Here is a 15,877-nt window from a genome sequence, read left to right on the forward strand (position 1 = left end):
GACCTCGTGTTGGCTACCACCATGTACCTCAGGTACTAGACAACAATATATCATGAGTAAAAGCTTGTTCAGATCAGTTTATCTGTGACAGTATTGTTTTTAAAAACACACACCCACACACACACACCCCGCCCCCGACATCTCTCAAATCTTTCTGGAGAACTGGGCTTCCAGGGGAGCTAGCAGCAACTGGTGACATCAGAGGCAGTTTCATCCAGAAAAGGCTGAAATTTTTAAAGCATAAAAAGCTAGTGGTTCAAGGATCTGAAGTATTTTCAAATGGTTTCAACTATTTCCTCATCAGTCTTCCCTTTGTATAATGTTCCTGTGAACCATGAAAGGTCTGTGCGCATTTCTGCTACGGAGCCTGGATGAAGTTGCCTTCTCAGAAAGAAGTTCAGGAGGCCCCTTGGGACAATTCTAGTTAAGACATATGAAGCCACAGTGACTCTGAAATACCGCCTGAAATTCTGGATGTTGGAGAACAATCAGGAAAACATTTTATGCTACAAAACTAGCTGACAATCAAACAAGAAACTGATTATCTGAGCTCAAATTTGTTTATACTCCAGGCTTTTTGAAAGATCTGTTCAATCTCTTAACTCAGTAAAGTGGATGATTTGTTAAAGGATAAGCTTTTGAAGAAAGCCAGATGGAAGGGCATTGAACTACTTGCTGTGTTTGAAAGGGAATGGGTTGTTCTGTTGCAGCATGAGATTTTTTTGGTGCTGATGTTCTGGAAATTCGGCCATTTTAAGCTATATTACTTCCTTTCAGCTCATGTTGTTACTAGCTTGCACAAGTTACATTTTACTAAATTGCAGTGTGGTTAGAAAGTGTCAGATGAGGAGAACATGATTACAGAACCTAGAGGGAAAAAATTATTGAAATGCATTTTTGCATGGACTTTAACTGTAACCGATTCTCTTATGGAAGCATTTGTCCTTTAAGCACCTAAGATATTCTGCATACGATTTCAGGCCTGTAACAATACCTAGCATTGCTATAAAAAGCATTTCTTGTTAATGATCTCACGTGTCCAGTCTTCTACTGCATAAGCCTTACAGTGCAGCTTTTTACATCACCTCAGTTTTAGCTCTTAGTTTTCCAACCAAGATTTCCAGCTCCATTAGCCTGTGTTCAGTTTCTGGTTTAAGATGGTACCTGTTTGTCAGCCAAGGTCTTAGGATTTCAGAATTTCATTTTTTGTTTCTTTTCCCTGCATCTCCTTTGTTCGTTAATATTTATATTTTCTCTAATTTACATCATATGGTTTGTTTAAGAGCAGATATGAAAACAGCTATTTGCTAACAATCACAATACTGTGCCTGAGCCTTTAAAGGCCAAATTCCAGTCTCAGATATATGCATTTCAGTTCCTTCAAAACCCCTGAAATCACCTCTCATAGATTCAGGAAAAGGCTTAGTTCTAAACAAAGTAGGATAAACCCTCAGCAGTGGTGTTCTTACTCGACAGCACACATTATATACAGTAGAGTACTTGCACATTGACAGTACATTGCACATTCATTTTCATTCATGTACCTGACTGGTTACAAGTTTCTTCCTTCTAATGCAAATTAGTGCGCATCCTCAGATAGTGCTACTGAAGTTTTTTACCAACTTCACATGCTGCCCAAGCCGGGGTCTGCCCTTTTTCTGGGTTGAGGGGGCTATTTGAGCTGGAAGCTGCCATCTCCCATTACCACAATAACCTTTCTCCTGCTTTCAACTAATTTCCTGTGAGTTGCAACACCTTACCAGCTTGTCTCCTTTTGCACCAGGACTCTATCGCTTGGAGGCTTCTTTCTGCATAATTTAGATAGTGGTGTTCTTACCGTTATCTATTCTTTGTTTCCCAAGGTTGACTGCCTTGATTAGAAGTCCTTTCATTCATCAGTTTTGATGACTTGAGAGGGTGGGTCAGCTCGACCTAAACTTTGTGCACATACTTTTTCAATTTATAGTTAATCTGGGAGTTTAGGCAACAGTGGGAAAGAGTGTTCACTGCTGCTTATTTGTTACAGAGTGAAGATGCTTTAGTGACAGCTGATCCTGAACATGTGCCACAAAATAATTTCTTTTGAGGCTTGGAGTTAGGGGTTTGAGCACTATGCAATTCCATCTGAGCAGAAAGCACAGGGGAGTGAAGTGTCTGGCAGGAAAATAATAGTTACAGAAGAAAGTTTTGTTTCCTCAACCATATTCTGTAGGCACCTTGTCCAGCCTCTGTAGGAGACAAGAGGTCTTTCATCATTAGTAGATTTTGCCCTCCTTTTTGGACTGATGCCTTCTGTAGGTCTGGGAGTTCATACCTAGAAGAGAGATGCTGGGAGGGGTGGTGGTGTTGCTCAGTGATAATTTCCTGCTCCCCTCCTCTATACCCTTTGCCCACCCTCAGCAAGACTCTGTTACCTTCTCTTTCTTCTTGCAATTTGAGGGAGACTCAAGCCTCAATCAGCTGGTTTCTGCACAACCCTTCTCCTCTGCTAGGTAAATGGAGGGAGCAGATGGTGTACAGTCCAGCAACTCACAGTGAAGGGAAAGAGTGCTCTATGTTGAAGGCAGAAGCACCGGGGTACTGTGTACAGCATGGAAAGCAGCCCATGTCCTGGGCACCTGGCTTTGCCTGCTGTGGGTTCATGTTCCCTCCAGGGTGGACATGTGTAAAAGTGGCTCTGGTTACTGGCAGGGACACATTGTGAGCATGAGCAGGGACAGGTGAGAAAAGAAAGAAGGTACCAAACTCTGCAACATGTCCCTGTTAAAGAAAAAAAAATCCAAGAACCCTATGTTCTCTATCACAGACCTGGTTTTGGCAACAACACACTTGCAGGAGACCTCACCTCAGACCCACCAGACCTCAGGCTTAGTCTGTCAGGTAGGTTGCTGCGCACAGGTGGCATGAAGCGAACCTTCTCAGAGATGGGCATTCATGAGCATGTCTGCTGGCCAAGGAGCTCACACTGGGGACCTAGAGGAACCACCCAAGTGGTTTCTCTGGTGAGGCTTCCCTCTAAGCAGAGCACACCAGGTTTGCACTCTTTCCAGGCTTCAGCTGCAGCATTGGCACCTGGCTGGACGTGAGGTGCTCTGCCAGCAGGCGCTGCGTTAACTGTCTCTTGTGCTCAGAGCATTTAAGCTGAGACAGGAGTAGCAAAAAATGACATTGTCAGCCTGCTCGGCTCCAGAGTGAGAGATAAAGGATGGTCAGAACCAGCCAGGTGGCCAGCAAAGAAAGCCTGCTTTTATGTTGAATATGGAGCAGGCCACCACCAGTGAGAATAAGCTGGTCACAATCCCCCACCTCTGTGTCCAGGGCAGGGAAACCCAGCAGCGGAGCCCAGGGGTGTCCCAGTCCCAAAGAGTGGCCAGGACCAGCAAGGACACAATGTTCCCTCCTACTGTTCCCTACCCCAGACTTGCATGTGGACAGGGTTGTGATCAGGATGTTTACTGCTGCCATGAAATTAATAAGCATGCTCAGTGTGTGTGTGCAAAAATGCGGCCTTGAGCCTCTTCCATAAATTTCCAGACCTCTTAATGTGCTGCAGACATTCTTCATACATATGGTATAGATGCCACCCTACACTTATTGAACAGGGAAATTAAACCAGGTAGATGATGTAAAGAAAATTACTGCTTTTCCCACTTAAAATAACTGCACGGCAAATACTATTTTTAACATGTGGGAGGGCATTCCTGGTAGGACTTGTGGATGATATGGCACTTTTCCAGTGACAGATGCACTGTGTTGAAATTGAGCTCATTAGTAATTAGGCTTCGTCTGAGTCTTGAAACTGCTGTCTTCCAACCACTCACCAGAAAGAAATCAAGGCTGAGGGAAGTTGATTTGTCTCCTACCAGGGAGGTGCGGATGTCGTTACAAAAGGTTAGGCCTTGCCTGGGAAGGCACATTCAAAAAGCAGTTAAATAATTTAAGTTTTATAAAAGTGGTATGTCATTATTGGACAGAGAGAAGAAAACATATGAAGAACATCTTTCTAAAAGGAAGAAAGAATTTTGATCCAGAGGGGCTTTAGTAGAGTTTTGTCATCAGACACACAGAATCTGAGTAAGCTCCCAGAAAAGCCACCAGCAATGGTGCTGCTGCAGGCTGCTGGGGAGAGGTGGTGCCAGTGGGACACCCCAGCACACCCCCTGCCAGGGCTGGGAGGCTGCTGCCCAGGCTCCGCACCAGTACTGGGGGAAATAACCCAGTCTCCCTGACCACGACAGGGGCAAGACCTGCAGGCTTATTGTGTTGCTCCAAACCTCAGTGGCCAGGCAGAAGATCCTGGGAAGGGACCCTGGAACAACAGCAATCACATGATTTGCAACCTCTCACATTTGTTTTTTTTCTTCCCTTCTTCTAAGTTTATTCTGTCTGCTATCCTTATCTCATCCCAGGTAAACAACCTAAATGACCAGATCAGCACTTTCCAGACTGGAAAGTCTTTGCTCCCCAGGAAGAGCAATGGCTGTCAGGAGCTATCCTCACCCTTACCAACACAAACAACAAAAAAGGAGTCTGAAATTGCAGATCTCTTTACAGGAGGTAATTTAAATTGGGAATACAAGATGCCATGGGAGTTATTTCTCAGGACATGAAAGAAAGGGCTGTAGCCCTAACAAGGTTAGCTGAAGTTGAGAAATTATGTGCAATGCTATTGAGGACAATGTTCTGATCATTGGAGAAGCAGTTGGAAGACTGAGGGCAGACAGCTGCAGGTTTTAGAGAAAGGCTATTCACAGAGGAGAAAGGCAGTCTCAAATGCAGGAAGCAAGACCTAGAGACTAAAGTCATAACGAAAATCCTATCAGTAACACCAAGATATATAAAAAAAAATCTCTCTAAAAACTGGTGTCGTGAGTTCATGGTTCCACAGCTGTAAAATGGTCATGTCCTTGTTGGTGGTGTTGGCTGCAGCTACATGAGGACATGACAGGGGGGACAAGCCAAAATACTACCTGCGAGGTGTATTTTGACATGGAGGTCACATGTAGCACTGTAGACTCAGTATCTGGCACATCCAAAGCACAGAGCTGCCAAACAAACTTCTTTGGACACAGGGTGTGAAGGGTACTGATGTATTTGAAGTTACATCGGAGGGGATGATTGGAGACAGATGGAGATTAATTGTTTTCAAACATCTCAGACATTCTTGTGCATTGCTTGTTTAGAACTCATGCAATTCACACTTGAGGTCTGTGCCCGTTTTGGAGCAGAACTGAGATGGACGTGTAGACACTGAACCTGATCCTGGGACTGGGCTTAGTTCCTGGTGCATTCACGTCCCACTCCACCCACAGGAGAGAAAGCAAGTGTCACACAGCTTCGAAAATCTGCCATTTTCCTACCAGGGTTTTCCAGGTAGGTGCCAACATGAGAAAGCAATGTAAACAAGGAGAGAAGAAACAGACACAATAGCTGTGCATGCTGTGACTATGGAGGGCAGCATAGCAGAACCCAGAGGCTACATCTTCTGACTGCCAGTGCTTTGCTGTGCTTGCTACCTTGCACAAGAGCCAAGAGAGTTAACAGAACCATGTGATGTGCAAGAAATAAAGAAGACCTGCAAGAAATATTAGATAAAAAAGCACCAGGACTAGATGGGTATGCAGCTGATTTAATAGGGCATTCTGAGACAAATTACTTCCAATTGTAAATGAAGTTTGTTAATGCACTTAAGAAACAAAATGTTTTCCCCTAACTTAATGTAACCCACCAGGAAGAATGCCAAAGAAGTGCAAAGTGTACAACTCTATTTCATTATCTTGCTTTGACTATGATAACTTTAAAAGCCATTGCTATTAGATTAGGGGCCAACATTATAACATTTTCTCAGGACAGGTTTGCTAGAAACCACTGCTCTCTTACAGCATAAAGTGAGCATATTAGCTTTGCTGTAGCATTACAATTTGATTGATGAGGAGTATCTCAGCAGGGGATTCAGGTTATCTCCTCAAAAAGGAAGCCAGTCACTCAGCCCATCACTCTCTCAACCTATATAATGGAAAAGCAGCAACTGCCCTTTTCCAGTGCTGCTCTGGGAAGCACACTCACCTTGCATGTGTCACAGCTGCCTGGCAACTTGCACTGCTGGCCCTGCAGGCTCTGCCCAGCCTCAATGAGCACCAGTGTGGGGCTCTGAACATGCTGACACAGCAGTTCACAGCAGTGGACACCAGCTCAGTGTGTAGTGAATTATGCCTTTGGGCGGAGCTAAAAGTACACTGTGCGTGCAGTAATTTGGATAGTGTATGCCATTCTCAGCGCCTTGCAATAATAATCATGATTTATTGCCAGGAAGTATACCTGGTTTTTAGGTTGTGCTGGTCAAACCCAGACTTTCTGTCTGCGTGAAATGCAATGTATCTACATATATACCCATGGGGGTGATCGTCTGCAGAACCATCTCTGTCAGAAGTGATGTTTTTGAATGGCATGACACAGTCACCAGAATTTGGGTCATTGGCTCAGCATCATTGTTTTACATGTATTTCATGTACTTCTCTGTATTAACATGTACTTATATGGTATCAGTTGCTGTGGTGGATATACATACATTCATGCAGATACACACATACATACAAATTATGTATGCAATATATATGCGTGTATGTATATGTACTGTTTAAAAATCTATTTAAAACAAATGAATGATTATTCCACTTGGGCATAAATTTGACATAAAAATGTCAGCCTTAGAATTATGAATTTCTAGCCGCATGGAGACTACATGACTTCACCCCTGTTAGTGCTTGCTCTGTAGTTGCAGCACAGGCAGTAACACGGAGAGGTTTGTTGCTGACTCTCGAGTCTGAGCATCCCTCCCCTCAGATGGCCACAGGGTCACTGCCATATGCTTGGGCAGAGGTACTCATTTGCTACAGATGTAGTGCGATTGCTTTTGGTACAAAATGTCCCTGGTAGCTCTGATGGTCCTTAGGCTTTCCAAATTGAAATGGGAGCCTAGCTGGGAGCAGCGAAGGCTGATGATTTCTGCTCCAAAGGGAGGGAGATGAGCTCCGCTGTGGAGCTGTTACTCTCTGTTGTGCTGGGCAGCAGACTCATCTGCAGATGGGGAGCATTATTTTGATGAGGTTTTATTTATAGCCAGATGACCAGATGTAAAGGAACACCAGGCTGGGCTCTAAGTCTTCTGAAGCTTTTACATTCTGATTTATTTTTTGTTTGTTTGGTTTTTTGTGGCTTCATTGGTTTCACTAGCATTTTCAGTTTTATACATATTTTACCTATGTGAATTTGAAATGAGAGTAAAACTCTCAAGGTCAGTGATGTCTCTCTCCATGACCTGTGTAAGGACACTATGCTTTGCTCTGGGGCTATATATATGCAATGCATTTCACACAAAAACATACTGAGAGGTTTTCTATATTGTAACAGACATTTCTAAACTTTAACAGGCAGTATTTCTCATATGCCTTTTCTTGTAAAGATACTCTTGGTTTCTTAATAGTACTTCTTACAGGCCCTATAGGAGGTGAATAAAATTTACTAATATAATTTTAGAAATGGTGACAGAGTGACTTTTCACCACCTAGCAAATTGTGACTTGGGATATTTCAACACGCTGGGTGTCTAGGAAATTATATGTTCCCTGCAGTAGCTGGGAGTCTTTTTTTGCAGTCATTTTTAGGTCTCTAAGACAAAATCTGAGACAAAAACACTGTCTCTAAGGCTTGGCATATAAAGGAGGAGTAGAGGTATTTCTGTTGTTTAATCGATCCATTGTCAGCTGTCCAGAGGTGTCCAGAAGCCTTTATGGCCATATGCTCCAAGAGTAAGTATGGCTGTATCATATATAACAGCTTCAGCACAGGTTTTTACCCCTCTCCCCCCCTCCCACCCCCCCACCCCCACCTTTTTCTGGCATTGCTGTGCTGTGCCTTCCTCAGTAGGTGGCAAACTCCACAAGCGGTAGCTGGCTGGTTTTTCTTTGCCTACCTCAAATGAAAGAGTGTGTGCTGGGAAAGCTTTGCTTGGACCTCATCCAAATAATATTTGCTTTCCTTCACTTGCAAAAAAAGAGCCTTTATCGCTCCTAATTCAATCATTTTCTTTTCTGAGCTGATCTAGGAAAAGCCTATAGCTGCTGCAATGGAGTGTTTTCTTTCCCTGTGTAGTGCTCTGAGATTGTTGAGCAAACAATGGGAAAATGCCCCTTTTTTTTGCTATTTTAGAAAGGAAACACCTCATATAAACTCTATCCATGCAACACAGGCCTTACATGTTGATACCATAGAACAATCATTAGTTAAAATAAGAAAAAGCACCGCCGTTTCTTTCTGTATAATAAATACCCTCTGGTCCTACTGCTCAGTATCACTACTAACTGTGGGGAGAGCACTTGACATCCTTCATATCACAGAAGGAAGGGTGACCTTCAAGGAACTTAAGAGGTCCCTCCAACACATAACTAAAATGACTCTCGTGTTTCAGTAACCATATAATCTGTTTTCAAGTACTGATACAGAGTACGTAGCTGAGTGGTACAGTGAGCAGGAACTGCTTTGGGATCCCAGCAGGGTTTTCTTTTCATGGACCAGTGGCATTTCTACTAAGTATCGGTGGGCTTTACAGAGGAACTGGTATCTCAGGAGGCATTTAGAAGTAAACCAAATGGATGGCTGATGCACAAAGGCATTAAGTAAAGAATTTTAAACATAAAAAGGCTGTGTTAGGTTGGTCTGGCTCTTGTCAGACTCTTTAGAAGTATTTGTTATCACATTTACAGTGTAAGACATTGTGCACTTAATTTGCATATTATTTTGTGTAGTTGCTTGTTCTGTAATGTTTCTCGCACCAGGGAGAGTGAAGAAAACTGGAGAAATAAACATAAGTAGCAACAGAGAGATTTTAACATAAGATTTGAAAAGGAGTTGAGAGCTTCAGTAGTTGGGAGGACAGTTCAGTTGAAACTGTTGTTGCAGCTGTTAGGCTTACTTTTAACGACACTGAATTTAGACAGAAACAAAGTCCCTCTATTCCACAGCAAGTCCTCTGTGGGAATGTTTCTGGGTCTGTGAAGGAGAGATTTCTTGCTCATTAGCAAGGATGAAGTGTGCTGAGGGGGAAGACCGAAACCAGTTGGACTGGTGAGGTACTGCGGTCTGACCTGGAATTTGCTCTTCTGAGTGGTCACGATGACAAGCTGTGCATAAAGGGGCAGGTTGCTTCTTTCCTCTGTGCCTCTGTGTATTTGCACTGCCAACCATGAGATCCTGAAATAATAATAAAAGTTGTTTCAAAATCTGACATCTGCTTTTTGAGCTGGAGGGCCCAATCCTGTGGTGTTCATAGAAACTGAGGAAAGCATACTGGCTTTCTGTGGGAGTGCTCTGTTAATCCTTGCCTCATCCTTGGATCAGGTCTTTACTCTCCTTTGTAACTCCTACCCTCCATGTATTTTTCATCCTCCCACCTGCAGCCTCAGCAAATCTGCTAACATAATCACCTTGTGTGATCCCCAATACAGTACCCTGTTTTCATTCTCCTCATTTCTGCTATCCCTCTACTCTTGCTCTGCATACTCCTCATATAATCTGTTGAACCTGTCTGAACTTGTGTTACTCTTAATCTTGTTATCCCAAAAGGTTTAAAGTGAGATTTCCTCTCCACAGTCTGGCCCTGTTGTTTCCTCCTCTTTTTTTTCCATGTGCTCTCTGCATGCACACACCTCCTCATATTTTCATCTATGTCTGCAGTTGGTGATATGGCAGCCATCTTTCCTGGGGGAAAACTGGCTCCTAACAAAGCAAAGCAAAACATTAGGAGATTGTAGCCTTCCTGAGTAGGCATAGACATTTTTATCTTAGCCCCTTTGGGGCTAAATGGGATATGAAGACTCATTTCAGTAAGGAAAAACATTATTGTATGTGGGGAGACAAGTCTGGTGTAGCATTAGGAGGAAAATGTGCCTGTTCTTATCAATAAGAGGGACTCAAAGCACAGCAATGGAGAAAGGTTTTGAAACAGCAGTCCTCAAGGTCTGCCTCTGAATGTCCTTTTAAGAAGAAAGAAAAAGCTTTAATTTTGTAATTCACCAGCTAGGGGGAAAGTGGAGAGCAAAGATGGTGCCTGGATATCATGGTTTGTCATGTCTGTAAGCATCTGCAGAGAGACTGTCATTTCAGGGTGATCCCTTGCAGTCAACTGTGGAAGAAGAAAGAAGGGGAGCTATCTCTAGTCAGGTTGTCAGGCAAGATGAAGCAGATCCTTAAAAGCATGAGGAAATGGACATCAAAGCTTGTTGCAAAAACTTTGGGGATGAAATTCAGGGAAAGGTGGAAGCAGATTGAAGTGCATGTGCTGAGCTGAGTGCAGGGAAAGAGGCTGGTAAGGAGACAAGTCCATTGTGGAGCTCATGCTGAAGAGAACCATGTCCCTTTGTGGTGAGTGTCTTGGGAAATAGAGTATGATTTATAGCGTGGAAGGAAATGATGGGGATGGTGGGAGGCAGAGAGACTGAACAGAGCTTAAAATATTTTCCTCAGGGTTTAGCTGTAATAGACATAGCTGGCCATTGATATCCAAGCAAAAGTTCTTGGTTTCTTTCCCTCTCTACTCCTTGCTAGCACAACCCAAGGCCTGCCCCAGGGTCCCTCTGAGACTGCTGAGCCAAGGACCATGCTGACCAGCAGCACAGAGGGCTACTCAAGCTCAGCCACCATCACCCTGTGCGCCTACACTGGGCTGTGCATGTCCTTGTTTCTGGGGAGGCTCACAGTGCAGGGTCTGCAGCCTTAGCGCCAGCCCACCCAGGCTGCACCAGTGCCGAGTCTCAGATCCCCTGCTGTAAGGGAGTAGCAGGCTGCAAGCATTTAGGTCTGCCTCTTCTCATGTTAAAGCTGCTTGAGCAACCTTAGAAGTCTAGAAAAGGGGAGAGAAAGGAAAAATCCTTTTGGAAGATGACTTTTGTTAAAAGTGTTGTAGCTTCTTCTTGCCTTTGCTATAGAAAGATGAATTTTTCTCCATCTGTTACCCCAAAACAGGCAAACGGCTTGTCTGAATCCAACTCTGTTGTCCTTGTGTGGTTACACAGGCTGGGCACCTGTGATCCCCAGCAGTACATGTACCCTGTGCTTTTAAGAAGTAGCTGATTGATGAGTGCTGCTTCAGAAAAAAGGCTTCTAAATATTCCTAATGCGTCAACAAGGTACCAAAAACATCTCAGGAAAAAAAGAATCGCTTTCCCCTCCTGTTTCATTTTAACTATACAACAAAAACTTTTCAAAAACCAACATGAGTAAATACTTAAGAAAAGTGCAAAGTCCCACTGAGGGACCTTCCATGGGGATATATGGTACCAATGAAAAGGAAAAGAAGAAAGACCATGATCTGCTCTGCTGGCCAGAACAACCAGTACCTCACAAGGGGCTGACTCATCTGGGCCTCCCATCCCCTGTTGTGCATGCGTTGGATTGACCTTTACAGATCACATCAATAGCCTGGTTCTGCCACCTCCCCAGCCTGTGCCTGTCGGTGGAACAAATTGAAGCAATCTGCACTGCCCTCAGAGGCCAGGATCTCCTTTCTTTGCATCCCGCCCTGTCTAAGCCAGCTTGTTTACCCAATGCAAGAAAGTTCGAGAGAAACAGATGGGTGTTTACTCATGTCCTGTGCAACCTGATGGGCTCCCTGCTGGAGAAAGGAAAAGCTTAGCCTGGGCTCCACAGGGTCTGAAGACAAAAACTGCAAGTAGCAATGCAGTGGAGACATTCTCTACCTCTCTGTGGCCATGTGGTTTGCAGTATGTAATCACACACAGTTGTAAAATACTCTAATCCATACTGGAGGCTGTGTGATCTTTCTGGATTTTGGCACACACGTGTTTTTTCAGAACGGCTGGTCAGGTTAAAAGTATGTTGGGTTTGGCACGTGTGGCTCAGCCTCTGTGTGGAGAATGCAAAGTCCACCAAAACCCACTCTGCTGCATGCTTTTCCTGAAGTTGCATATCAAACTGTCATTTGTGATTTTCATCACCTGCAACTCTACAGTCTTACTGCGACCACCTTTTCTGGCCTACATACTTGGAAACGTTAGAAACAAAAGCTGTTACAGGTGATGACCTTTTCAGCGGAATCAGGAAGAATAAAATTGTTCACAAATTTGTGTTTTGGCACAAAAAGGGAAAGTGTTTGTAAAACCTGTAACACTTCTTCCCCCCTTTCAGTATCTACTTGGCCTCATGCTTGTGTCTGCTACATGGTTTTATCAGTATAGCTCTGCAGAAGGAAAAAGGACCTTAAACAGATACAGTACAAAATCAGGCTTTGTCTTTTCTTTTAACTGTCATTTTCTCTAATTGTTTAGACAAATTCTTTAACTTATCCAGCCAGTTGGGTGTCAAATTGTTCAAAAATGTCCAGGATTTGCAATTCCTCCTAGGGGTTAGTGATCTGTGTGAACTGAAAGAACTGGAGCAAGACCCTACTTTGCTGCTAGAGAGGCCACACAAATTCCCTGTTGACTGGGATCTTTGCATGATACAACAGTTCAGCAGGGTTGACAAGAATCTCTTTTGATAGTATGTGCAAAATCCCCCTGGCCTCTAGCCCCCACTTTCAGCTAATGCCTTTTCTTGGGATGGCCTGCAGTACTGGTTGCTCTGCTGTGGGGGACATTACCTGTGAGTTGATATACAGTCCTGGCAGAGGGAAATGTAGCAGTTAGCATATAAGGATTATTCATTGTTAATTGCGGCAATGTAAAAAACAAATATTAAGGTCTAATTATCAACTGTGATTTTGGAGCAATTAATATGTCACAACAGCAGTGAACTAGATCAAGTAAGAACAGAGTCAAGCTACCAACAGAAATAATGAAGGTGCCAAGGAGAGTGCATTTCACATTTCTAGTTTTCTGTCAAGAACACTTGATTGTTGGCTTTTTAAAAGCATTGTTTTGGAGGCACTGGTAGTAGGCCAGCTATCTTCTCACCTTCTTCCTGGTGTGTTGCATGAGGGGAATGAAATGGAAAAGAAGAAAACAGAAGGCAAAACATTAGTTTCTCCTGCGGACCTAGAAAACTCAGCTTGCTAAGGTCACTTTTGCTAAGACTTATTTTCTCAAAAGCAGCCTGCCCTGCTAGGTAGATGGGTCAGGTCCCTGCAGTTCTTCTGCACAGCACAGCTGAGATTGAAACTTGGCTGAAGCTGAGACATTTTGTTGTTTTCCTGTGTAGAATAATGAATTTTCCAGGAGCTGCATTCAAGGAATACATGTGAAAACTGTGGGCAAATTTTGAGTTTGTAGTGGCCATGAGAAGGCACCTCTCACACATGCTGTGAAAAATGCAATGGAGGTTGCATAAAGTTTTGTCCTGAAAGTCTCTGAAATCCCAGTGACATGGAGGGAATTTTACTGCCAGTGAATGCCTGTCTATGAGATGAAGGCAAACTGTCAAGAATTTCTTGTGGTGTTTAGCTCATTAGTTCCACCAGTCAGTACATGCAAGCATGGCAGAAACAGCAAATCCTGCGTGAAAACAAGGGAAAAGGCAGAAAAAGAGCTTTGTTCTGATTTGCCTGAAATGCAGGAAAGGTTAAAATGAGAAGGTACACATCCCAGTTTGTCTTACTCCATCACTAAGGCATTCCCATGACAACTGTTTTCGTAACTGCACCTTCTCTGTCTCCTCATAGAGTTACAGTGTATTCAGCCCATCTTTACTATTTTTGGATTATTTTTCTTAGTTGTTCTGGTGCATCAGTAGAACAGCAGTTGTGGTAGCTCTTTCCCTGGGTAATCTGCATAGTTTTACATCTGTCCTCAGGAAGTGAGGCAGAGAGGATGCTAGAACATACAGTCTCGTTTCTACAGTGAAAACCAGCTTCTGGCAAGAGCCACAGAAGCTTTTTTTGCGGCATCAAAAGCGTTGTGCTGATATTTTTAGATACTGTCCATCCAACCCATAGGTCTTGCCTGCTGATTTTTTCCATCTTGCTGCTTTACAAGTGCAAAGATTAGTGTTCAGTAAAGTGCAGGGAATCTAGGGACTGGAATTCTAGATATAAAAGAAGCTGGAGGTCAGAAAACAGGTGATTAGAGACAGAAGTCTTCCACCTTTCTATATGCACTGTTTGAACTTGGGCAAGTCAGAGCTCACCTTCCTACTCATGATTGTCTATAGATGGGGATAAGTGTAATCCATCTGTGGTGTTACTCATTGAAACATTTTACATGAGCTGAAGAGATATTTTCTTGAGTTAGGTCAACCATACCCACATCTAGAGATCTACTGTCTATACTTTCATAACTCAAATCAGAGTGAACGACTGCATTATTCAGAGCCACTGATTTGTTTCAGAGAAACTTAACCTGCTCCTTGTTTTCACGGTAAAATTCCTTTTTAAGTTGCCCAATACGGAATGCAGAAAAGCCCTTGTGCTGTGAAGTAATTGCCCAAGGACAGAACAGTTTCCAGTTTGCTCTATGGTAATAGAGCAATAAGAATGATCTCCTTAATAAGATCCTTCTAGGACTCTGGGCTCCCACCCTTTAACTCATCACATTTTCCCCTGTTGTACCTCAAGAATTAATATTTTTTTCTAATAATTTCTTTCGTGCTTCAATGCACGAGAAGGGGAATCTGTCAAAAATGACCTGGATTGTTTATGTACTTAGATGCCTCCTCAGGTTCCTGAAATTATTCTTGATTCTGTCATCTTTCCTCCACATAAATTATCCATCCTTGTGGTAACAATAACTGGGTGTTTTATCCCTTCTGATCACATCTCTGACTCTCCGCACCAGTGAGGCAGAAAGCGCAAGCTCACGCTGCTTGGCCAAGAGGTCCCCTTTAAACTGCTGAATCACACTCCAGAAAAACTGCTGCCACGTCCCATCCAAGTGCTCCCTTTGACAGCTTACCTTGCAGCCAGTTTCTGCTCTGTTTGATCTTCTGGTATTTATTTCTGACCCTAAAATTGAACTAGTATGTACAAATCATAGCTCTGTCTTGCTCCCCCTAAGCTGGTGGCCATGTAAACCAGCCAGTGGCTCAAAGGTAGGAAGAGCAGCCGCCGGTTCTGCCCCTTCTGATGCTCCTCAGCATACCTGGGGCTTGCCAGTGAAGTGAGACATGTAAATATGTTGTTACTCTGTCAGACCAGTTTTGCTCTCAGAAATGTAACATTTACCATCTTTTGTCTTGCTAGACTAGGGAGAGTTGCTGACTTCACCCACTTTTTTGTCCTTTGCATTCCTTTTTGCTCCACAGCATATCAAAGTACTGACTGGACCTCAAACATCGTTCCTGGCTCCTTCACCACCACCATGATCACTCTAGCTTTGCCTTTGGCCATCTGCTGGCATCTGCAAATGTTGCCTTCTTATCCCCTCTCACCCAAACCACATTGCTTTACTTTTTATCTCTCATCTTCATTGTTTTTTTGCTGCGTTGAATTTAACCATGTCCCTCAATTTTAAGGCTCTCCAGCAGTGCTATTTGCTTTCTTTCAATGCCATCAGCTCATAAGCAGAGCCTACAGGCTTGCCTGAGTGCCTTTTTTGTACATTTTTGTTGTGCAATTCTGCCTGCATGCTTAATAATGCCAATCTTATGCACAGAACACCTCCCTGCTTTAATTTTTAGTTATCCCTTCATTCTCCAAAAGCTCATTGATGAATACCATCAGATATCGTTGCCTGCCTTAGTTAATGAATAAATTGGAATGTGGTAAAAAACATTAAGAGAACCCCCACTGTCTTTCACTGCTTTAACTACTGAATTGCTACGTGTTTTTCCAGATTTTGTTTGGCCCTCTTCTAATCCTTGCCCCCTGAATATTCTGTATTCAGCTTTTGGGGACTGTAAAATATTTGATAACAGAAGTGATCTGTCTGTTC

This window comes from Falco biarmicus, chromosome Z (genome assembly GCF_023638135.1).
Source record: "Falco biarmicus isolate bFalBia1 chromosome Z, bFalBia1.pri, whole genome shotgun sequence".
Taxonomy (NCBI): Eukaryota; Metazoa; Chordata; class Aves; order Falconiformes; family Falconidae; genus Falco; species Falco biarmicus.